We start from the raw sequence: 26492 nt of genomic DNA on the forward strand, positions 1-26492 counted from the left end.
CCTCTGCAAATAATGCACTGACGAAGGAAAGCACAACACGCTAATGGCATTTTGGAAGCGATTCAACATAAGCCACTGCATAGAAATGATTAAACTTGCATGGGAACAAGTGAATTCATCAACATTGAATGCTTGCTGGCATCAGATCTGCCCAGAAGTTGTCAACAATTTTAAAGGATTTCCATTGATTGAAAATGAAGCCAAAGAAATCGTACAAATTGCAAAAGCAAATGGTGGCGAAGGATTTTCAGATATGGAAGAAGGAGAGGTCAAAGAATTAATCGAGAATGACGATCGAGAAATGACGAATGAAGAATTGGATGATCTTGTAACACCAGCTGATTGTGAAAGCAGCGATAGGGAAGAAGAAGATAAATCGCCTTTAACTTACAAGAAGTTAAACAAATTGTTAAAAAAGACACAGGAACTGTCTGATTTTGCAGTGGAGATTGACCCAAATGAAGAAAGAAGAGGACACTTTATGAAAGGCATTGAAAAACTCTGCACTCCTTAACGCGAAACTTTTAAAGAGTTGCGTCAGTCATTGTCCCAAGCAAAAATCCCTAGCTTTTCAAAAAAATAATTGTATCATGTACCTACTTATTAAGCAGTAATAAAAATCCTTTCAATTAACATTTGTTTCATTTTTCCCTTTTAATTACAACAATATTTATGTTAGTTTAAATTATACATACATAATTTCTTAATTTGAAACCATACCTAACACATTACTTTCCATAGAAAGTTAACTTTGCGGAACGCGATTTGCCATACGCGCAATGTATTAATGACATAACCCCCGCGTTTGGCAAGGGTTTACTGTATTATCAAGTTGTGTATGGTGGAGCAGTATCCCAGAAAAGGAAAGTTACCAGTGGTGTTCCCCAGGGTTCTGATATGGAACATTTGTTATTTAATTTATATGTGAAACCTAAGTGGGAAAAATATTGGGTTTGAATGCTGATATACAATTGCAGATGTGAAAAGTTGGGAAGAACAAGGATAAGCAGAAGTAATACTGTAGCTATGTAAGAGAACTTGAATAGACTGTAAATGGGTAGGTGAATGGAGTTTCCAGTTCAGTGTTGCAAAAAAGAAAAGGTTTTAAAATTCAGGAAGCAAGGATGGGATGTAGAGTATACAGTTAGTGAGGATATCTTAGAGGAGGTGTAGCAGATGTGGGATATGAGGATTGATGGTGGACAAGGACCTCAAATTTTGGGAACATTGCTAAAATTGTGAGGAAAGCACTGGCAACAACATGGAGGACACTTACACATAGAAGTAAGGATGTAATGATTCCATTGTATAAGGGTTTGATCAGGTGACATGCATTGGATAAGGGATTACTATGCACATCCTTTTGAAAACAATAAATGACATTGAAAAGGATCAAGAAACAATTGAGTAAGGTTGTTTATAGAAATTAAAGATAGAAACTGAAACTTAGATGGAAATAATTTTACTTGAGTAAAACTTTTGCCTAAGTATCAAAGGCATCCTCAGTATATTAACAATGGAACACAAAATAAAATTCAGTAAAATAATTAATTTTAAAAAGCAACACTATGGTGTAAATAAAACAGCAGACAGTCAGAAAATTCCTAATTAAAAAAAATATATATATATTATTATTATTATTATTATTCGGGCCCCCATGGAGTCAAAAGACTCATCACGGGAGGTTCTTCCTAGGAAACACAAAGTCTATCAAGACTCATCATGGGAGGTCCCTCCTAGGAAACACAAAGTTTATCACACCACTCCTTAAACTCATTGACCGTTCTCGCTCTCACCACTCTATCAGGCAATGCATTCCATGTTTCAACCACCCTCCATGCAAAGAAACCACTTCTCACCCTCTTTCTCACAGTTTCCTTTCGTAACTTCCAGGGATGGCCCCCTTGTCATGACTCCTTCCCGCTGTTCAACCAAGTGAAAGAAGTGTCAACCCTGTAACCACCTCTCAACAGTTTAAAAGTCTCAATCATATCACCTCTCCTTCTATCCACCAAACTCTGCAGTCCACATTCCCTCATCCGATCCTTATAACTAATATTATACAGTCCTGAAACCATCTTTGTTATCCACCTTTGTACCCTTTCCACAGTTAATTTATCTCCTTCAAATCCTGGGAACCAAATCTGAGAACAATAGTCTAAATGTGGTCTGATCAGGGTCTTAAACAATGGAATGATAACTCTTTCATCTCTGCAGTTCAGCATCCTTCTCATTATTGCAGCAATCCTCTGCATTACCTTCACCACCTTTGCAATATTTTGCTGCATTAAACTGATACCCCCATTCATTTGTCCATCTGTGTAGCTTATTCAAATCCTCTTGCAGGGCTACCACATCTGCACTATTACTAATAACCTTTCCCAGCTTCACATCATCTGCAAAAAACTGAATATCCCCCTACAATCCACTGACAGTGTCATTGATATAGGTTCCAGTACTGAGCCCTGTGGAACCCCACTTGTAACCTTCTGCCTCCTTGAAACTGCCCCACCATACACAACTTTCTGATACCTATCGGACAGCCAAACCTAGAATCCAGTTGACCAACCTGACATCCAAACCAATGTGCTGCAACTTAAATATCAACTTATCATGTGCACCCTGTCAAATGCCCTTGCTAAATCCAAGAAAATGGCACTATATGCCTTTCCCTCATCTACTGCTGTTGTAACTTTATTACAAAAGGCTAGCATATTACTAAAAAGAGCACCCCTTCACAAATCCATGTTGACTCTCACAGATGACATTACCCTCACTGCTCAATGCTGTATATGGTCCCTCACTAATTTCTCCAAGATCTTAACAACTACTGATGACAAACAAACTGGCCTATAACTAGACCCTTCCGGTCTGCTTCCGCCCTTATGCAATGGCACTATCTTACTTTCCTTCCATTCCCTGGGTACCTTTCCCGCAGCCAGACTTTTATTGAAAAGTCAGGTCAATGGAGCTGTCAGTTCTTTAGCACATTCTCTCAAAACCCGTGGTGAAATACCATCCAGTCCAACGGCTTTATTGGTATCCAGAGTACTCAGTATTTGGAACACACTCTCCTCTTGCACCTCTAAACCTCGAACCTGCCCTATCCCTCTAGTATTAAAACTTACCCCTCCAGGATGAAATACTCCAATAAAGTGTTCATTGAACAATTCCACTATGTTCTCTGCATCAGTGACTCTATTCCAATTTTTATCCCACAATGTCATTCTTCCACAATTATTTCTCCTCCTACTGGCCACATAGCTAAAAAATTCACTAGGATTTTCTTTGGATCTTAGATTTCACTATTCCAATTTCACCTTCCTTACCACACTAGTCACTCTCCTGGCCTGTGTCTTATATTCATGCATCTGCTCTTCACCTGTCTCCTTATATCTCTTCCATAACCTCTTTTTCGCATTCAGTTCCTCTTTAATATTGTTTGTTATCCACTTTACTCCAAATTGTGTCCTCTTCTTCACTTGTGTAATACAGCTTACTATTGCTGCTAACAGATATTCCTTCACAATTTTCCAAACACTAATGATATCCCAGCCTTCCAATTCCTCTCTCCATGAAACTTCCCCAAGTTGACATCTAAGACTATTATAATCACCTGCCTTATAATTCCACATATGTTCTTGTCTTTTTGATACTCTTGCATGACTATTCATCTTCCAAGTCAAAACTACATGGTCACACTCTCCAACTGGTCGGAGAGATGTCATCTCGGTTATTATCAACTCTTCTGATGCTATGACCAAATCCAAAACTCTTGAACCTCTTGTTCTCTCTGTTACATGTTGCCTAAGACATTTGTCCCTCAAGAATTCTAGAAATCCCATTCTCTTATTGTTACATGCATCTTCCTCTCCCCAATTTATACTGCTGTAGTTAAAATATCCCATAACAATCATTCTTCTTGCACTTGCCAAGCTCAACTGTCTAAACATCTCCTGGTGCCCACTCTCTGTGCTCCTTGGTTTGTAGCAACACCCCACTAAATATCCTATCTTGCCCACCTCTACCTCACACCATATGCTTTCAAAATCATTAGTATCACTGCTTTCCAAAGCCTCCACTCTTAGGGAACATAAGTTGTCACTTATCATAAGCAGTACTCCACCACCACGCTTTCCCTTCCTATCCTGCTGAAAAATGCTGTACCCTGCTACTTCTATTCCTGTTATTATATCCTCTTCTGTCAAAGATTATTGGGATCTCAGTGATCCCAATAATCTTTGGCCAGGCTGATGCTATCAGCGCCACCAGTTCCTCTCCTTTATTCCGGATACTCCTGGCATTAGTATAAAGCATAAAAATGCCACTGTTTCTATACCCAGCATTATTCCCCTCTAGACTCCACTGGGCTCAGTGTTACCTGATGTCATCTCCCTACTCCCAAGTACCCATTCCCACAAGAGGCCACCCCTGCTGCCATCCAACCTGGGCATTCTAGTTTCCCTGCATTGACACACCGACTCGTTCAGAACAGCAGTCTCTCCAGATGCCTACGTCCTTCCTCATTCAAGTGCAAGCAGTCTCTCGCATACAATTCTTTTTTGTCGTCAGACGCCCTCCAAGCATCCACATATTTCAATCATCTCTTCTGACACATTCTAGCTATTATGCTATTCAATATTACTGCTCTTCTGCTCAGCTCTTCACTATCATACCTAGGCAACACGCACACTATCTCTCCTCTCTGCATCTTCTTTTGTACAATCTCAGGCAAAGATTTACATTACCTCTCAAGTCATTTGTTCCTATCATTACAATCATCTCATCCACCTTTCACCCCTCTTAATTGCCATAATCACACTTTCTATCATTGCTCCAGGCAAACACTCCTCACACAACTTATCTTGAACACCATGGATCTTTGAGTCCCCATACATTACACCTCTTACCACCCTGTTCCTCGATTGCTCACATGCATCCCTCACTCTCTCTCTCTCTCCTCTAACAATTTCTCTCTGTGTTCCCCTACTTACTGTCCTTCCTGACATCACTCTATCCCTGGTTCCAGTGCTTCCTCGCATTCTTCTCATTCCCTCTCTCCTACTGTTTCCATTCTCTCCTCTTCTATCATTCCCATAACTCTCGCTCATTCCCTCTCTTCTACTGTTCCTATTTTCTCCTCTTCTAGCATTTCCATATCTGTCTTCTCTTCCCCCCTCTCATACTATTTCTATACTCTGTTCTTCTATTATTCCCAAACCTCTGTCTCTCATTCCCTCTCTCCTACTGTTTCTGTTCTCTCCTGTTCTATCATTCCCAAACTCTCTCACTCCTACTCTGATTTACCTTGCATTCATCTCTTCCATTCTCCTAATCTCATCTTTCACACTACTCATCTCATTCCCTTGATATTCCTCTTGCTCTTTCAGCTCATCTATCTCTCTCTGCAAGTCAGCCACTAGTATTTGCCATTCATCCTCCCAATTGAGACCATCTCCAAAAACTTCACAATCCTTCAACCTTTCCATACTTCCCACTCTCATTATTTTATTCATATTTCTCTCGCCCTCTGTCATGCCACTCATCTCTCTACGTGGAGGATCTCCCGTCTCTGACTCAATGAGATCAGTTATAGTCATCTCTAACTCACCAAGTTCCTCCCATTGCCTTCATTTTGTGCATATATGTATTTCCCCTTCTCTCACTTGTCACATATACAACTGCCACGAATCATACATTCCACAAGTCCTCCATGCTACAAAATCCCATATGATATCACGCAAAATTGAGTCCTTAAATGGGGAGGACTTGGCGATATGCCATTTGCAATTTTAACTGCCGTCGCCGCCATTATTCAAAATAGTGTCGAAAAACTATTACAAATAAATCTAAATAAGTATAAGGGAGTATAACTATATAAGTAAAAGTCCAAACAAAACATTTAAGTATACTAAATGTAAATAAAATAAAACTAAGTAATGAAAACTTATGTTATCTTCGTTTTCTCTTCCACCCTTATGCATCCGATTCCAACCCTGTCTTCTTGGTAACCAAAATACACAATATAGCGACAACAACTAACTTCAAAGACAACCACTGAAGGACACTCGTATTCCAGAAAAAAAATGTGGCACATATCTTGCAGAAGTCAGACTATTCACCGATTAAAAAGCACTTTTTTCAGCACAGCTTAAATTCCCCACCATGTTCTCCGGCAACTCTAGCGCCCTCCTCAAAAAAGGCTTAGTAAAAGTTCCTCTAGTCGTCAGTAGACTTCAACTCAAAGTCTTTCTTGGGCAGTTTAGCAAACACCACTTCCACTGAGCTACATAGGCTCTTGTATATATAAATATACAATATATATTTAAATTATAATAATCATTAATCTACAGAAGATTTCCCATAAAGGGATAATCAAAGGTTTTCTCTTTGTTGAAAAATTCCCTTGTATGGGAAATCTTGTAATAAATTCCTGATTATTATCTTAATATATATGTATATATATATATATACTTTTTTAAAAAATTAGGAATTGCTGACCTTCTGATGTCTTATTTATGTTAGGTAGTGGTTTTTAAAATTCATTATTTTATTGCATCTTATTTTGATTTCCACTGTTAATGTACTGAAGGGGTGCTTAAGGGTCAAAGCTGTATAACTGAGAGGAGACCTCCACATAGCCTTTAAAGGAATGCGGAGAACCGACCAGGGCTTCTGACCTAATGTCCAATCCTCACCTTCTCGTGGTGCACCCTGTTGGGTATCTACTTTGATACTGAACGAACGAGGATGGGCTGGCAATTTGGGATTTAGCCGACCAAATTGTATTCTTATTGGTTAAACCAAAATAAAAAATGATGGTACAACATGACAAAATTTCATGCCGGCTGGGGCGTCGCCCAGTTAAACAAGGCCCCCGTTGTTTTCGCCAGGGAACCAGGGCGAACAGCGAAAAGTCAGCTACTGGAACAAATCTGAAAACAAACCCCAACTCAACATCACCAGAGTTAAAGATCGGTACTATCAACGTAAGAAGCCTGAATGGCAAAGAAATGGAGCTAGCTGAGGAATTAGATAAGTACCAGATCGACATAATAGGGGTGACTGAAACAAAAAAGACCAAAACTGGTGAGATCTTTCTGAGCAATAAATACAAAATGTTATATTCAGGCAATGACAATCAAGGAAAAGAAGGAGTAGCCATAGTATTCAACACAAAATACGAGGCTAATCTTCTTGAATGGCAGTCAGTCTCAAGTAGAGTAATGTGGGCAAATATGAGAATGGGGAACTGGACAATGAGACTTATTTGTGCCTATGGTCCCACAGAAGGTTCTACTAAGATAGAAGTGGAGGAATTTTTTGAGGCTTTAGAAAAAGCAACTGACACAATGAAAAATGAAAAGTTGGTCCTTGTTGGGGATCTAAATAGCAGAGTAGGAAATGATTGTGAGACATACAAAAATATTTTGGGAAAATTTGGAGAAAAGAGCAAAGCTAATAATAATGGCAAATATCTGTTGGATTTCTGCTCAGGACATGGACTGGTTATTACTAACACCATGTTCCAACATAAAAATGTGCACAAATTCACATGGAGAGAAGAGGCTAGGAATAAGAAAAGTCTCATTGACTATGTTATTGTTGATAGTGATGTTTTCTCCCTGGTGCAGGACACCAGAGTGTACAGAGGATTTGAAATTGGAAGTGATCACTATTTAGTCTTGAGCAGGATAAAATTGAATTTCATATTGAAAAGAATAACATGTAAGAAAGTTTTAAAGCGAATAAAAGTTGAGCAGCTCTCAGATGTGAACTGTAGACTAAAATACAGAAATATTATTGAAAAGAAAATGAAAGAGTTTGAGAACAGGAATCAAACCTTGGAGATTCAGTGGCAAACTCTGAAGGAAACATTGATTGATTCTGCCAGAGAGGCATGTGGTGAGGTTGTGTGCAAGGATAAAAAAATCAGAACTCCCTGGTGGACACAGGAAGTTAAAGAGGCAGTGAAGGAAAAGAAGAAAGCATATCAAAAGTTCTTGGCAAATAAGTCAGCTTTTACTCTTACAGAATACAGAGACAAATGTAAGAAAGCTAAACAGTGTGTAAAACTTGCTAAACAAAAGTCATGGGAGGACTTTGGCAAGAATATAGAAAATAAATATCAAGAAGGTGGCAAAATATTCTGGAGGTTGTTGAAGAAGCTTAGAAATGGAGGAAAGAGTGCTGTAAAAGGAATTACAGATGATAAAGGTAAAATGAAAACAGGAGAAAAAGATATCCTTGAAGTATGGAGTAATTACTTTGAAAAACTGCTAAATGAAACAAGCAGTGATGACAGCACAGTGATAAAAAACACTGACCAGGCATGCAGTCAGGAATACATATCCATACTTGAAGTAGAAAAAGCCATCAAAGCCTTGAAATGTGGAAAGGCAGCAGGAGTAGATGATATTCGACTAGAAATGCTGAAGTATGGTGGTATAAGAGTCTTACAGTGGCTGCACTGCATAGTTCAGAAAGCCTGGACAGAGGGACGAATTCCCGATGATTGGAGTAGAGCTCTCAGAGTACCCATATATAAAAAGGGAAATAAAACTGAATGTGAGAATTACAGAGGTATTTCCCTACTGAGTGTTCCTGGCAAGATCTATGCAAGTATACTTGAGAAACGGTTGAGAAGAATTGTGGAAGAAAAGCTTGGTGAAGAACAAGCTGGATTCAGGCCAAATAGAGGCTGTCAGGATCAGATCTTCACTTTACGACAAATAGTCGAGAAAGCATGGGAATATAACACAGATCTGTATTTAAGTTTTGTCGATTTGGAAAAGGCATATGACAAGGTGCCAAGAGAGAAGCTATTCAATACGCTGCAGTTATATGGTGTCAATGGGGCATTATATCAAGCGATACTTAGTCTTTATTTGAGTTGTGAGTCAGCAGTTAGAATTGAAGGAAGTAGAGGAAGATGGTTTAATGTTAAATCTGGTGTGAGACAAGGATGTACATTATCCCCTCTGTTATTCATTATCTATATGGATCACATTATGAAGGAATGTGGTATTAAACCTGATATCAAAATTGGAGATGTTAATGTCAGCTCTTTGCTTTATGCGGATGATGTTATACTTCTAAATAAATCCGCTACAAGTCTGCAAGATTCTCTGACTAAATTGAATAGCTGTTGTAATAGATATGGTATGAAGGTCAGCAATAAAAAGACAAAGACAATGAAAATAGGCAGAATCATTGAAAATATCAACTGTGTTGTGAATGGAGAACCTGTGGAACAAGTAAAACATTTCAGCTACTTAGGCACAATTTTTACTGAAGATGGTAAACTAAATATAGAAATAGACAACAGAATCAGCAAAGCTGGTATGGTGGGAAGTCAATTGAATAAATTCATATGGAATAAGAAAGAAATTAGTCGGAACACTAAATTAGCTGTATACAAGACAGTGTTCAAACCAATTTTAACTTATGGATCTGAGAGCTGGGTCAGAAGTAAAACACTTGACCAAAGACTAGAGACCGCAGATATGAGAGTCCTGAGAAAGATTAGAGGCGTGAACAGATGGCATCAATGGCAATATCATATTAAAAACGAGGATATTAGGAAAGAACTTGACATTGTCAGCATCCAGGAATGCGTTAGCAGAGCTAATCTCAGATGGTATGGTCACTTAAATAGAATGGGAGAGGAAAGATTAGCAAAACAAGTGTTCTCTGCCAGGTTGGCAGGAAAACGACCCAGAGGAAGACCAAGATATAGGTGGATTGATACGGTACAAAGTGCCTTAGACGATAGAAATATAAAATCTGATAATGTTGGAGTCTTGACAAGTAACAGACTGATTTGGAGGAAAATTGTAGATAGGAAGTTAGTAATGATGTAATTTTTTCATGTAGTACTGTCATATCCTGTACACCCCTTGAGGGTACATGGCAGGAATTTGATGATGATGATGATGATGTACTGAAGATGCCTTTGATACCTAGGTGAAAATTTTATGTCCAGTAAAATTATTTTTACCTAAATTTAAGTTTTCATCTTTAATTTATACAAACATGATAGCTTATGTGACTATTTTAAGATAGTTAAGGTTGGAAGGCTGAGCATGAAGACATATTGAGAAAAGGCAATTTGCTAATCTTTGCAAGTAGGAGGAAGAGAGGGGTGGGGCTGAAAAGTTCTCATAAAAACCTAAAACAAAAATGATATTAAATCAACTGTTATAATCATAAAAAAGAACATATCTTAAAACCCTTTAACCCCCATTTTTCATCAAATTGTAATCATTTGTTCTTTTTCTTTCAGGATATATATAAGAAAACATCTCAGACACCTCAATTTGTTCATGGCGATTATCACAACTTTTCAGCACACCCTCATTTAAGGTGGTAAGGAATTGTGACTCATTTAATGTGGATGAGATTTTCCACAGAATGGAGGCAAGGGAAGAACAAGAATAAATCTGTGGAAGCTGTATGAGGTTGTGACAAGATGGGAGGATGTTAGGAATATACTTTTGTATGGAGATCAATAAATGGCTGGAATTCATTGCCTGAGAGTGTGCTGAGTGCAGAAACAGTGCATTTAAGGCAAGGAACAATCAGCTGTATGTGTGTGCATCTGACATTTGGACCTCTCATGATGAGTCTTTTGACTACATGCAGGTCTGATGATAATGCAGTGCACTGTATACTTCCTAGAAAGTGTGCTGTTTTCTTATTCTGATATACTGAGTATAATTTGTATGATATTACCTGCTTTCATTATAAGTAGCTAGTCATAAAGAGACTTCACATGCTGTTAGTTGCTTGAGTTAAGGTGTAAAATATGGATGAAAATAAAAATTAAATGTCTGTTTAGGTATAATATACTCAGACCATCCTCCATTTGCTAAAATAAGACAGAAAACCACATGAAAGAGAATAACTTTTATTTTGCAGTCATAAAAAATAGACATTTCTAAATATATATGTATAAAAATTAGACATCATGCACCATCATTCCAATTAACTCGAAGTAGTTGATTATTATCCATTTAGAAAAGTTAAGATTTCTTTGTATAAAAAAAATATAATTACACAAAAAGGGTACTTCATTAAAAAATTAAAAAACTAATTATAGAAGATTATTAATTCCAGTCTTTAATTTATTGATTTGGGCAGCTTAACTAATATCAAGAAGTACAAGATATTAACGTCCTGTAATTCCCTGCAGTTACAGGTATGTTTTATTTATTCCAGTCAAATCAACAAACTTAATTTAAGGAGATAATGATAATTTTTGTGGACTTTAAGAATATATTTGCTTTTTAAATATTTTTTACTATCAAAACATTATTCAGGCTTGTTATGAACATATGTATTAGGTATTACATTTCTGGATTCCTCTTTCATATTTGTGCAGTTAGTTTTGCACTTCAGAAAAAAAAAAAGAAGTGGAGGAACAAAATTTTGCTATGTGTGAACAGATATAATATTTTATTAATTCTTACAGTTGAATCTGGCAGCTCTTAGAAGAGGAGAGGCTAGTTCTGCCTTTGTTTTTAGTCAGTCTGTCACTTTACAATGGTAATCAGGATGAAGGACAATTTGATTATGTGGAGGTTTGGTAAAATTGAATATAATATAGTTAAATATAATATAAACACCAAAGGAGTGGAAGGAAGGTAAAATTGTAATACTTCATAAAGGTGAGGATGAAGCTGAAGCTACAAATTATAGGCCATCTGTATATCTAGAGTTGAAGTTAAGGTATTCGAGAGGTCAGTGAGAGATAGTGTCTAATTATGTGGAAGTGTCTAATTATAGGCCAGTTTGTGTGTCATCAGTAGTTGTTAAGATCTTGGAGAAATTAGTGAGAAAGCATATACAGCATTGGGCAGATGAGGGTAATGCTATCTGTGAGAATCAACATGGATTTGTGAAAGGGTGCTCTTGTTTTAGTAATATGCTAGCCTTTTATAATAAAGTTAAAAGAGCAGTAGATGAGGGAAAGGCATATACTCCCACTTTCTTGAATTTAGCGAAGGCATTTGACAGGGTGCCACATGATAAGCTGATATTTAAGTTGCAGCACATCGGTCTGGATGTCAGGTTGGTCAACTGGATTCAGGATTGGCTGTCCGATAGGAATCCGAGAGTTGAGTATGGTGGGGCAGTTTCAACTTCCACACCATACCCAACTATACTGGGACCTATACTGTTCAACCTTTATATCAATGATATTGTCAATGGATTGCAAGGGGACACTCAGTTGTTTGCAGATGATGTGAAGCTGGGAAGGGTTATTAGTAATAGTGCAGTTGTGGTAGCCCTGCAAGAGAATTTGAATAAGCTAGACAGATGGGCAAATGAATGGGGGTATCGGTTTAATGCAGCAAAATGTAAGGTCTTGAGGTTTGGGACACATCGATGGGATGCTGTATACTCTATTTGAAGAGCTATCTGGAGGAAGTAGGGGAGAACAAGAGATCTGGAGTTGATGATTGATAGAAACCTGAAATTTAGGAGACATGTTGCAAAGGTGGTGAAGGTAACACAGAGGATTGCTGCAATAATGAGAAGGACACTGACCAGCAGAGATAAAAGAGTTATCATTCTGTTGTATAAGACTCTGATTAGACCACACTTAGACTATTGTTCACAGATTTGGTCCCCAGAATTTGAAGGGGATAAATTAACTGTGGAAAGGGTACAAAGGCGGATAACAAAGCTGGATTCAGGACTGTACAATGTTGGTTATGAGGATCGGCTGAAGGAATATGGACTGCAGAGTTTGGTGGATAGAAGAAGGAGCAGTGATATGATGGAGACTTTTAAGCTGTTGAGAGGTGGTTACAGGGTTGACACTGGGGGAGTTCTTTCGCTTGGTTGAATAGCATGAAGGAGTGATGACAAGAGGGACCTCCCACGATGATTCTTGATAGACTTGGTGTTTCCTAGGAATGACCTTCCGCGATGAGTCTTTTGACTCCATGGAGGCCTGAATAATAATAATAATAATAATAATAATAATAATAGCTTACAAAAATGGATTGATAACAGTGGTATTCTTTGTGCCTATCAGCATGGGTTTGTTAAAGGGAGGTCTTGTTTATGTACTATAACAAGGTGACAAATCTTGGGAGTTTTCCCACTTGGTTATACTATAAATTAAAGATACTAAGATATTATATACTTGCATAAAGAATAAAACCAAGTATATAATTTCTTGGTATCTTTAATTTATAGTATAACCAAGTAGAAAAACTTCCAACAGCTATCTCTAATCTAGAGTATTTTAATAATAAGATGTGACACGTTTTGACCACGCGTATATAAAAATATGACTTACGCATTACTTCAACCTCGGAATGAGATGAGCGGAAAGATAGGCAATAGTTAATCGACCGTGAGATGCGGTGATTAATAATACCCTTGGAGGGTAATGGATGGCAATGCTGTAGCCAATGAAGTTCTAACTGAGGCTCGGCTATTGCTGTTACCCTCTTGCCATGATCAGAGCTTTAATAGCTCAAAACACCTTATCCCTACACTGTCCTCTACAGATAACGGGGAAGATGAAAAGCATTCTTGCTTCGCCCCTATAAGCCAGTCCTTATAAGGACTTCAACCTTAATATCACCTTTGGATCTGATGAGATCTCTCTCTCTCTCTCTCTCTCTCTTCCCATTCTAGTTACACTATTTAACTCCTTTCTTTCATCAAGAGACATACTAAGTGAATTTGTAGTAAGCCATATTGTCCTCATTCCTAACCCTAGTAGAGATCTCACCTTAATCAACAGCTGGAGACCTATTCTCTATCTAATACTGACTACAAAATATTTTACCACATTATCAATAACAAGCTCAAAGTGGGAATGAGATACATAATTAAAAGCACACAGGTGTATGGAGTATACCAGGTCGAGCAGTAGAATTTAATCTATTTCTGCTACATGATCTAATTTGCTTAGTTAACAGGAAAAAGCAGCCAATGGCAGTGCTATCAGTAGACCTCACTTAAGCATTTGATAATGTCTGGCATCCCTTTCTATTCCATATCCTCCATATTCGAAAAGGAATTAAGCAAGGTTGCTCTCTCAGCCCACTGCGCTTTGCATTGGTTCTTGAACCTTTCTTACAGGAAGTCAACGATACACATGCTGTAGAAGGAATAACAGTTCCTTCAACTATAAAGGAAAATAAGGTATTAGCCTATGTCGATGATGTAGTAGGGACTTTGAAGGATAATGATTCCATGTATATATTTTTTGATATTTTAAAAAAATTAAGCAAAAGCAGTGGATTAATTATTAATGCAGACAAGACAAAATTAATAGTTTAGGGAAACTTTTAATTTAAATCCACTTAACCAATATTACAAGTCTACGAACTTATATACAAGAACTTTGAAATGTTAGAAGACTGGAAAATAGGGCCACTCTCCTTATCTTCTAAAGCCATAGTACTCAAAACCATAATCTTTCCTGCTTGAGTTGTACATAATAAATATTACAGACATCACAGAAGCTGAAGAAAAGCAATTATATAGTAAACCTCTGCAATTTTTTTGGTCCAGCTAATACCAAGAAGTTAAAAAGGAATTTCTTCAACTATCAAAGAAGCCTATGCCTTGAGGATTTGGACTTCCAGTCTTAAAATATTGCAGACTGATCACATATGTGCAGACCTTCTCTGGTACTACTTGGTTTTCATTTTCCCCTGTTTGGAGTAATGATTATACAGGTTCAAAAGTTGAGATTGTTCCTGAATACTGCAACACTCTGTGCTTAACTCTAAGACTGCTAAAACACTCTGAAATTGACATTCTTTCCATTCAAAATAGTAAAATTTGGTAAAAAGAAATCTTTAATCTCTTTTGCCATGAAGTTCCACAGTTAGGTATGGACAATAGTATTTTGTTTTATAACTTGTTGAAGTTCCAAGGGTACCCTAACAGGAGGGATCTTGCTTGGAGAATTGCATATGGCCGCCTTCCATTCAGTACCATCAAACGGAGATACTTTAACATCGGAGATCCAATCTGTGACATATGCTACCAATTGGAAACAGTAGACATGCATTCTACAGTTGACTTCTTGCCCTTGCTTATTTGGAACAGATTATGTAATGTGTTGGGCATTCCATTACTTACAACAGAACAGGTTATTTTTTTGCAATACCCACCTGTCAGCAATGGGAAGAGAATTTTGATTTTTATAATTAATGTATTAAAATGGGGTGCTTAAGGGTCAAAGCTGTATAACTGAGAGGAGACCTCCACATAGCCTTTAAAGGAATGCGGAGAACCGACCACTGCTTCTGACCTAATGTCCAATCCTCACCTTCTCGTGGTGCACCCTGTTGGGTATCTACTTGGATACTGAACTGACGAGGATGGGCTGGCAATTTGGGATTTAGCCAACCAAATTGTATTCTTATTGGTTAAACCAAAATATAGAATGATGGTACAACATGACAAAATTTCATGCCGGCTGGGGCGTCGCCCGGTTAAACAAGGCCCCCGTTGTTTTCGCCAGGGAACCAGGGCGAACAGCGAAAAGTCAGCTACTGGAACATATCTGAAAATAAACCCCAACTCAACATCACCAGAGTTAAAGATCGGTACAATCAACGTAAGAAGCCTGAATGGCAAAGAAATGGAGCTAGCTGAGGAATTAGATAAGTACCAGATCGACATAATAGGAGTGACTGAAACAAAAAAGACCAAAACTGGTGAGATCTTTCTGAGCAATAAATACAAAATGTTATATTCAGGCAATGACAATCAAGGAAAAGAAGGAGTAGCCATAGTATTCAACACAAAATACGAGGCTAATCTTCTTGAATGGCAGTCAGTCTCAAGTAGAGTAATGTGGGCAAATATGAGAATGGGGAACTGGACAATGAGACTTATTTGTGCCTATGGTCCCACAGAAGGTTCTACTAAGGTAGAAGTGGAGGAATTTTTTGAGGCTTTAGAAAAAGCAACTGACACAATGAAAAATGAAAAGTTGGTCCTTGTTGGGGATCTAAATAGCAGAGTAGGAAATGATTGTGAGACATACAAAAATATTTTGGGAAAATTTGGAGAAAAGAGCAAAGCTAATAATAATGGCAAATATCTGTTGGATTTCTGCTCAGGACATGGACTGGTTATTACTAACACCATGTTCCAACATAAAAATGTGCACAAATTCACATGGAGAGAAGAGGCTAGGAATAAGAAAAGTCTCATTGACTATGTTATTGTTGATAGTGATGTTTTCCCACTGGCTCAGGACACCAGACTGTACAGAGGATTTGAAATCGGAAGTGATCACTATTTAGTCTTGAGCAGGATAAAATTGAATTTCATATTGAAAAGAATAACATGTAAGAAAGTTTTAAAGCGAATAAAAGTTGAGCAGCTCTCAGATGTGAGCTGTAGACTAAAATACACAAAGATTATTGAAGGAAAAATGAAAGAGTTTGAGAACAGGAATCAAACGTTGGAGATTCAGTGGCAAACTCTGAAGAAAACATTGATTGTTTTTGCCAGAGAGGCATGTGGTGAGGTTGTTTGTAAGGATAAAAAAATCAGAACTCCCTGGTGGACACAGGAGGTTAAAGAGGCAGTGAAGGAAAAGAAGAAAGCATACCAAAAGTTCCTGTCAAATAAGTCAGCTTGTGCTCTTAGAGAATATAGAGACAAATGCAAGAATGCTAAACAAAAGTCATGGGAGGACTTTGGCAAGAATATAGAAAATAAATATCAAGAAGGTGGCAAAATATTCTGGAGGTTGTTGAAGAAGCTTAAGAATGGAGGAAAGAGTGCTATAAAAGGAATTAGAGATGATAAAGGTGACATGAAAACGGGAGAAAAAGATATCCTTGAAGTATGGAGTAATTACTTTGAAAAACTGCTAAATGAAACAAGCAGTGATAACAGCACAGTGGTAAAAAACACTGACCAGGCATGCAGTCAGGAATACATATCCATACTTGAAGTAGAAAAAGCCATCAAAGGCTTGAAATGTGGAAAGGCAGCAGGAGTAGATGATATTCGACCAGAAATGCTGAAGTATGGTGGTATAAGAGTCTTACAGTGGCTGCACTGCATAGTTCAGAAAGCCTGGACAGAGGGACGAATTCCCGATGATTGGAGTAGAGCTCTCATAGTACCCATATATAAAAAGGGAAATAAAACTGCATGTGAGAATTACAGAGGTATTTCCCTACTTAGTGTTCCTGGCAAGATCTATGCAAGTATACTTGAGAAAGCTTCGTGAAGAACAAGCTGGATTCAGGCCAAATAGAGGCTGTCAGGATCAGATCTTCACTTTACGACAAATAGTCGAGAAAGCATGGGAATATAACAAAGATCTGTATTTAAGTTTTGTCGATCTGGAAAAGGCATATGACAAGGTGCCAAGAGAGAAGCTATTCAATACGCTGCAGTTATATGGTGTCAATGGGAAATTATATCAAGCAATACTTTGTCTTTATTTGAGTTGTAAGTCAGCAGTTCGAATTGAAGGAAGTACAGGAAGATGGTTTAATGTTAAATCTGGTGTGAGACAAGGATGTACATTATCCCCTCTGTTATTCATTATCTATATGGATCACATTATGAAGGAAAGTGGTATTAAACCTGATATCAAAATTGGAGATGTTAATGTCAGCTCTTTGCTTTATGCGGATGATGTTATACTTCTAAATAAATCCGCTACAAGTCTGCAAGATTCTCTGACTAAATTGAATAGCTCTTGTAATAGATATGGTATGAAGGTCAGCAATAAAAAGACAAAGACAATGAATATAGGCAGAATCATTGAAAATGTCAACTGTGTTGTGAATGGAGAACCTGTGGAATAAGTAAAACATTTCAGCTATTTAGGCACGATTTTTACTGAAGATGGTAAATTAAATATAGAAATAGACAACAGAATCAGCAAAGCTGGTATGGTGGGAAGTCAACTGAATAAATTCATATGGAATAAGAGAGAAATTAGTCGGAACACTAAATTAGCTATATACAAGACAGTGTTCAAACCAGTTTTAACTTATGGATCTGAGAGCTGGGTCAGAAGTAAAACACTTGACCAAAGACTAGAGACTGCAGATATGAGAGTCCTGAGAAAGATTATAGGCGTGAACAGATGGCATCAATGGCAGTATCATATTAAAAAAGAGGATATTAGGAAAGAACTTGACATTGTGAGCATCCAGGAATGCGTTAGCAGAGCTAATCTCAGGTGGTATGGTCACTTAAACAGAATGGGAGAGGAAAGATTAGCAAAACAAGTGTTCTCTGCCAGGTTGGCAGGAAAACGACCGAGAGGAAGACCAAGATATAGGTGGATTGATACGGTACAAAGTGCTTTAGACGATAGAAATATAAGATCTGATAATATTGGAGTGTTGACAAGTAACAGACTGATTTGGAGGAAAATTGTAGATAGGAAATTAATAATGATGTAATTTTTTTCATGTAGTACTGTCATATCCTGTACACCCCTTGAGGGTACATGGCAGGAATTTGATGATGATGATGATGTATTAAAATACCATTTATGGAAGGTTGGAATGAAACATGGATGTCAAAACCAGCAATATGACATCCAAATGCTTTATGATATTGTATTGTGGAAATTTTATTGTTCAGTCAGACGATTTTTGTATTTAGAAAGATGCATTTTAGGAGATATCAAATTTATCACTAGATGGTGTAGACCACCTGCATTATGCAATATTCACCAGGGGGATATAAAATTCTGTCAATTCTTACTGTGAGAGGTTTTTGAAATAGTTCCATCCCCTTAATTCAATGTGGTCTTCCAGTCAATTTCAAGCGCAATTCTAGGCAGAGAAGGCAGTTAACTCAGATGGGGCTAACCACCTGGGTATCAGTCATCTTTGCGCTTTAGTTTCAATTGGTCTTTTTGTTGTTCATCTGTATGAGATTGGTGAAAAATGGAAACTGATAGCCTTTGGCTATATGATGATATAAAAGAGCTGAGACCTTTTCTGTATCTTTCATGCTATCTATCTGTCTGTCTTTCTTTCTCCTAATACTATCAGGCTCTCTTGCATCCCTATACTAACTACTCTAGGCCTATGATGAGTAACCTTTACATTTTTCACCTCAGTAAAGGTTAGGGTAGTGACCCTTCCCATAATTCATAGCATTATACATATCCATAAGGATATGTGCTTTGCATTAGGGGATACTAAGGCAAGTGATGTGAAGTCATTAGTTATTATATACAAGTTGTCCCAGTCCTGAAAATACTTCAGGCACAGACTTTGTTTGCTTACACTTGGATAAAGAATTAAACCAATTATATAATTTCTTGGTATCTTTAATTTATGTGACAAATGTGTTGTACAAGTGAGATTCATATACAGTTGTATACTTAGATTTTGTAAAAGCTTTTGATAGATTGTCATACCACAAGTTGGTAGCTAAACTGAAGCAGATGGGATTGGATGAGAGATTAGCGAGTTGGATAGGCAACTGGCTCTCAGACTGGTATGACCAACTTGAGTATGGGGAGGGGGTATCCCAGAAAGTCATTAGTGGTGTGACACAGGAGTCTGTTTTGAGATCATTGTTATTTATTTTGTTATACAACTGCCTGCAGATGATGCAAAAGTTGAGAGAGTGATGAAGAATCAAGCAGATACTGTGGCCTTACAGGAAGACAGATAGATTGTATGAGTGGGTAACACTATAGAATTGTCAGTACAAAGTGTAAGGTTCTGAAATTTGAATTAAAATACCATTTATGGAAAGTTAGAAAGAAACATGGATTTGAAAGGATCTGAAGTTCTGAGGTCACATTGCACAAGTTGTGAAGCATCAGATTATTGTAATGATCAGGAGGACCTTAATATGCAGAAATAAAGAAGTTTCTGGTTCCATTGTATAAGGCCTTGATCAGGCCTCATATGGATTACTGTGCACAGATTTAGTCTCCTGGTGATAAGGATATATATAGGAATGAGTCCAGAGAAGACTGACTAAGGTGGTGATATCCCCAATAAGCAGTGTGTCCTCATATCCCAAACCCACTTTTGGATGTGGGATATGAGAACTGTTCAGGGAATGCAGGTTGCAAAGGTTGGTGAATAGGAGGAAGAGAGCAGACATGATTGAGACATTTAAATTGGTAAAAGGTTGTTACTAGATTAATGTGTTTTGTAACATGTTAATGGGTTTTATTTTAGGACTTTGACCAGACAGAGAAAGTGATTATTTGTTTTTTTTATGTGAATCTAGCTTAAGAAAGGTTATAAACCTTTAGTACATTAGTACCTTTTGTAGATTAATGGTGAAAACGATCAGGTACTTCTTGAATATCCAGACATAAAAAATTTTTTGGGCTCTCAATAAGCAGTGTGATAATCTCACACACACATATGAAATTCATCACCACCTGGTATGAAGTTAAAATAGTGCAAATCATGTGATTCTGTAGCTGCAGTTATCTGTTAAATGATCATCGTTTGGCTAGCTGTATTAGCAAAATATTGTATTGAGATTAAGGTGATGTATTCTGTTATTGAGCCACATATCTAATTTGGATATTCCTTAATTGCAGTCAGTTGGAATTTGTCATCCTTACTACCGAAACATATTTTATAAAATTAATTTTAGGTTTGTAATATGTAATGTATTAAAAAGGTACTGGAATTTAGTCTTGAGGTTTCTGATATATGTTCTTTGTAAGTAGATTTTCTTGTCCCATGAACATAAACACATAATCCAAATTTGATATTATAGCATGCCTGTATTCCTTGCAAATGCTTTTATGTAAAGTACACACACACACACAAGCCAAAACATTATGACTATTGTGAGTAGTGTGTTTGGTCTCCTTTGTCCGAGATAACTACTTGCACCCATCTTGGCATTGACTCCACTAGACCACAGAAGGTATCCTCAAGTATTCTGGACCAACTAGACAAAATAATGCTGGTCTGGTTGGCTGAGTGGTTAGTGTATCCGCTCTCCAGCCAAAAGGCTGCAGGTTCAAATCCCACCATGGGCATGGATGTTTGTGATTGTCTGTGAAAATACTAGTGGTGGTGGTCGGCAGTGGTAGATGGAGATAGTTGTGTTTGGTGGAGTGGTGGAGACGAAGAGTTGTAGAGTAGGTGCCCTCCCTCAATGAGTCTTTGGACTCTCTGGAGGTGATACGTAATAATAATAATGTCCCAGAGGTTGACCACAAATATTTGATGTGATTTAAATCATGAGAATAAGGCTGTCAGGTATAAGGAACACACAGAATGCTTGGATATGCTCTTCGAACTATGCTTGCATAATGTGAACTGGGTTGTCAATTATTCCATGCCCTTTAGGATCCTTAACATGGTGGCAGTGTGCAGCATTTTCTTTTTGATTCCCAACATCGGATCTCACATGGCAGCAGGCCAAGGTAGAAGGCAACGAAACCTAAGACTTACGATGCTTCTCTTTCAATTACCACAACATACCTCACATGCAGCAAACCCAGATAAGAGAAGGTGAAAACCCTAAGATCCAGTCCTTCTTGATGTTTCACCTTATAAAGGCCCAGACGTCTATTGTATGCATGCACATGTCTCTTGAAACTTCCATATATGGTCATGTATTGACCTTCGGTCATGATGACGACATATTTCGCATGTCTTTTGAAATTGCATATATGGACATGGGTTAACAGTGTTACATAATGACATCATCATTATTATTATTATTATTAAAACAAGACCTCATGGAGTCAAAGACTCATCTAGGAGGTCCTTTTATCTCACACACATCTCATCATACCGGGTCTTAAACACATTCAAACTCCTTGCAGACACCACACTCTCAGGCAAGGCATTCCAATCATTCACAACTCTGCACGAAAAAAACCTGCCTCTCACTCCCCTACTCACACCCTCTTTATACAGTTTCCGGGTATGACCTCTGGTTCTCCCCTGATCTCCCACTATTCTATGTAGAACTTCTCCACCATTGATCCTATAACAACCCCTCACCAACTTGTAGGTCTCTATCATATCTCCCCTCTTCCTTCTCTCCACTAGACTCTGCAAATTACATCTTTTCAATCTTTCCTCATACTCGACATTCCAGAGGTCAGAAACTACCATAGTCAGTCGCCTTTGCACCCTTTCCAACATCTCTTCATCCTTCTGAAAACCAGGTGACCAAATCTGGGCACAATAGTCCATGTGTGGCCTAATCAAAGCCTTATACAATGGAACAAGAATCTCCCTACTTCTACACGTCAGTGTCTTCCTCATCATTCCCAGAAGTCTTTGTGTTGTCTTCACAATTTTGGCAATGTGTCCCTAAATTTTAGATCCTTATCCACTATCACTCCCAGATCTCTTATTTCCTCTACATCCAACAATATATTCTCACCAAGCATAAATTCTGCATCCCATCTTTGTATTCCAAATTTTAAAACCTTACATTTTGCAACATTGAACTCACATCCCCATTTGCTTGCCCAATCACTCAATTTATTCAAGTCTTCTTGCAAGGCCACAACATCTTCACTACTCTTTATGGTTCGTCCCAACTTTGCATCATCTGCAAACAACTGAATATCTCCATCCAAATCTTCGCCAATATCATTAATATTCAAGTTAAGTAGTAATGGCCCTAAAACAGATCCCTGAGGCACTCCACTAGTGACTTTCCTTTTCCTGGATATTGCACCCCCATACACAACTTGTTGATACCTATAAGATAGCCAGTCTCCAATCCAATGCACTAATCTAATATCCAACCCCATCTGCTCTAGTTTGACTGTCAACTTATCATGAGGTACTCTATCAAAAGCTTTTGCAAAATCCAAGTATATTACTGTGTATCCTTCTCCTCTGTCCAAGGAAGCAGTCACTTTATTGTAATAAGTAAGTAGATTTCTAAAACATGACCTCCCTTTAGCAAATCCATGCTGTCCATCAAAGATTATACCATTGTTGTCAACCCAACTCTGGATCCTAGTTCTCACAAGCTTCTCCAACAACTTAACCACAACACCTGACACACAGATAGGCCTATAGTTTGATGCTTGAGTTCGATCACCTCCTTTATGAAGTGGCACAATCTTGCCCTCCTTCCACTCTTTAGGGACTTGACCAAGTGCAAGACTCGTATTAAAAAAATATGTCAAGGCAGGTGTCAACACTCTGGCACATTCCTTCAGAATACGCAGTGATATATTATCAAGTCCCACAGCCTTATTTACATCTAGTTTACTCAACTCCCCAAACACCTCTTGCTCACTTACAGTCAGTCTCTCCTCCCCATCATCAACTGCTCTTAATCTCTCCATGAAGTCACATTCACAAGATTGAAAGATCTTTATGAACTGCTCATTAAGTATCTCCACCACACATTCTGCAACAGCTGTCTTTATACCATTTCCTCCAATCAATGTCATCCTTCCATAATCATTCTTTCTTTTGCTGGCTACATATCGAAAGAACTCCCTAGGATTCTTTTTAGCTTCATTAGCTAACTGCTGTTCATACCTCTCTTTAGCTACTCTCACCAACCAAGTCACTCTCCTTGCCTGGTCTTTGTAGAACTCATGAAATTGGTTACTTCCACTTCTCTTATGCTGCCTCCACAATGCCCTTTTTCTCTGTATTGCATGCTTAATCTCTTTATTCATCCATCTCACACCTACCTTGTTTAATTTCTCACCTGTGATATACATTTAGACATTGCATCCACTAAATATTTTTTGAAAATCCACCAAGCTGCATTGATCTCTTTTCCAGCTAACTCCTCATTCCATGCTACACCTGCAAGCTGTCTCCTGAGCTCTTCATAATCACCCCCCCTTGTAGTTCCACATATACCCTTTTTTCACAGGGGTCCTTGCACTGCTGGCCACCACCCAAGTAATCACCTCATGGTCACTTTCACCAATTGGTGGATGATTTGATACCTCATTGATAATTACATCCTCCGATGAGATGACCAAATCCAAGACCCTTAATCCTCTTGTGCCCTCTGTTACCTACTGTCTGAGGTAGTTATCCCTCAAAAACTCAAGAAACTAATTTTCTTTACTTCCAGTTGCTATCTCTTCATTCCAGTCTATATTGCCATAATTAAAATCACCCATAATGATCACCCTTTTCTTATTTGCTTGGCTTATTTGACTATACATTTCACTATCACCACCATCCACATTACCAGGTCTATAACAACATCCCACCAAGTATTTGATTCTATTCACCTCTATCTCACACCATACTGCCTCAAAACCACTGGCCCCATTTTCCTCTTGCATCTCTACCTTGTATGGACATAACTCTTTCTCTATCATCAATAGCACTCCCCCTCCCTTTTTACCCCTTCTATCCTCACGAAACACATCATACCTTTCCATCTCTATTCCTGTCAGGATGTCATCCTCATCTAACCATGTCTCACTTATTCCGACAATCTCTGGGTGCACAGACGCAATTAGTGCAACCATTTCATCCGCCTTGTTTCTTATACTTCTAGCATTGGTATACAAACACAACAACTCATTTCTGGATCTACAGCTAGTTCCACTGATACCACTCACTCGATGTGATCTCTTCATGCTGGACTGGGGCCATTTCCCTTTCTGCTTCTTCATTTTAGAACCCTTTGCAAGAACATCTGTTTCCTCTTGATCCCTGGTCATCCCATTACTTTCCTGCCTACACATTCTCTCACCTCCTCTTGGAGCATCCACCTTTCTCACGCTGTGTATCCCTGTCCACCCTGAGCCTCGCCGTTTCCCTGCTCCTCTTGCACACCCATTCTCTCATTTTCTATACTCATACCACTCACTTCCACATTCATTTCCACTCCTTCAATCTCTCCTGTCTTACTCTCCTGCTCTTCCACATCACTCCCCTCTCGATCTGATTCATTCTCTCTATTCACTTCTCTACCTTCCAGCAGCAGTCTCTCCAAGCGACTCACACCATAACCACTCAAATGCAGTCCATCGCTCCCATACAGCTCACTTCATCCCTCAAACTCATTCCACACATTAACAAACTGTACTCCCATCTCCTCACACATTTCAGCCAGAATATCATTCATAATCCTTGCTCTCCGCCTCATTTCACCACAATCATACCTAGGCAACACACTGACCACCCTTCCTGTCACACTATTCTCCTTTATCTTTCCAAGCAGTCTCCTGACATTCATTTTGACATGCTCTTTGTTCTCTCTCAAATCATTCGTACCAGTTAATACAATTAACTCTTTTGCTCGTTCCCGCCTCATATTCAATGCCTCAATCACTCTACTCATTTTACCGCCTGGAAAACATACCTTGTGCATTTTATCCTCTAGCACACCTTTAATAATGGAGTCGCCATACAATGCCACTCGCTCATCTTTTGTTATCTCTTTCATGCCATCATGATTTATTTTAATAGTTTTGACCTGAATTCTCTTAATTTCATTCCGCATCCATTTCATTTCTTGCTTCATCCAATCCAATTCACCTTCTGAACCTCGCGACACATTCACTCTATCATTAAATCTTTCTAATTTTCTAACTCTCGACCCCCTCTTCTCACTTTCCCTCTCATTCATCCTTCTTTGTTTCCGTACTTTCGGTCCAACATACGTCCAACTTTCACTAACATTCTTCTCACTTTCACTCTCACATATCTTTCTTTGTTTCTGTACTTTCGGACTAACATGCGTCCAACTTTCGCTATAATTCTTCTCACTTTTACTGTCATTCATCTTTCTTTGGTTCAGTACTTTCGTTCCAACATGCGTCCAACTTTCGCCATCAGTCATTCTTTTTTCACTATCATTCATTCTTTCGATTTTTTTTACTTGCGATTTCTGCACCACGCCATTTCTACTTTCATTCGTTCTCTCAATTTCGTTTCTTTCCGCCTCACTTTTGTCCCTTTTAACATCCGTTACGGTTGTCAAATCGCTCTTTTTCTTTTCTCCTGATTTTTTAACATTTTTTCGCCTGTCTTTCTCGCCATCCTCTTTCAAACGTGCACTCGCGACACAATGGGTACTAGCACTTTCTGTCATCAACTTCATATTCGCATTCATCAATTCCTCGTTCAGGTCACATTTCGCACACACCCTTCTTCCATCCGCACTAAACATCCACAAATCATTTATGTAGTCGAAGGAATACATATAACAGATCTCACACTTAACGAACTGACTGAAATCCAAATTAAAATCCTGGAATGACAATGCCGCCACCATTTTTTTTTTTTTTTTTCTCTGCAGGTTACTAGGTCTAATATTAATGTTTTCGTATTTAGTTTAAGCAAGAAAAAACCCCACACTAATAATATCGGTAGCGTACAACATTTACAGCCGCTCTTACTTAAACAATTACGCATATATACTTAATTATTCCTAGTAAAACTTATCCGAATCAGGAGCTCTTCAAAACACGTCATACATCATGCAGCACATTATTATAACAAAGGCCTATGGTGAAGTTATTACAAATACAAAATTATCATAGACAAAATTTGACATTTCTTTAAGTGCAA

General features: G+C 38.2%; 1 protein-coding gene across 10 annotated transcripts in view; it reads left to right on the top strand.

Annotated features, from left to right (window-relative positions):
* LOC150097830 (CUGBP Elav-like family member 1-A) overlaps window positions 1-26492 on the top strand; it is an 816588-nt gene that overhangs the window by 750580 nt on the left and 39516 nt on the right. For 9 of the 10 annotated variants that reach the window (XR_016549571.1, XR_016549569.1, XR_016549568.1 and 6 more), the window contains one exon: window positions 11143-11200. The exons of the other annotated variant lie outside the window; for it this stretch is intronic. The gene's annotated coding sequence lies outside the window, so the exon portion shown is untranslated. The remainder of the gene's footprint in view (window positions 1-11142; window positions 11201-26492) is intronic. 10 annotated transcript variants of the gene reach the window in all.

Source organism: Typopeltis vanoorti, chromosome 16, assembly GCF_054136105.1.
Source record: "Typopeltis vanoorti isolate ZY-2024b chromosome 16, IOZ_Tvanoo_1.0, whole genome shotgun sequence".
NCBI classification, from domain to species: domain Eukaryota; kingdom Metazoa; phylum Arthropoda; class Arachnida; order Uropygi; family Thelyphonidae; genus Typopeltis; species Typopeltis vanoorti.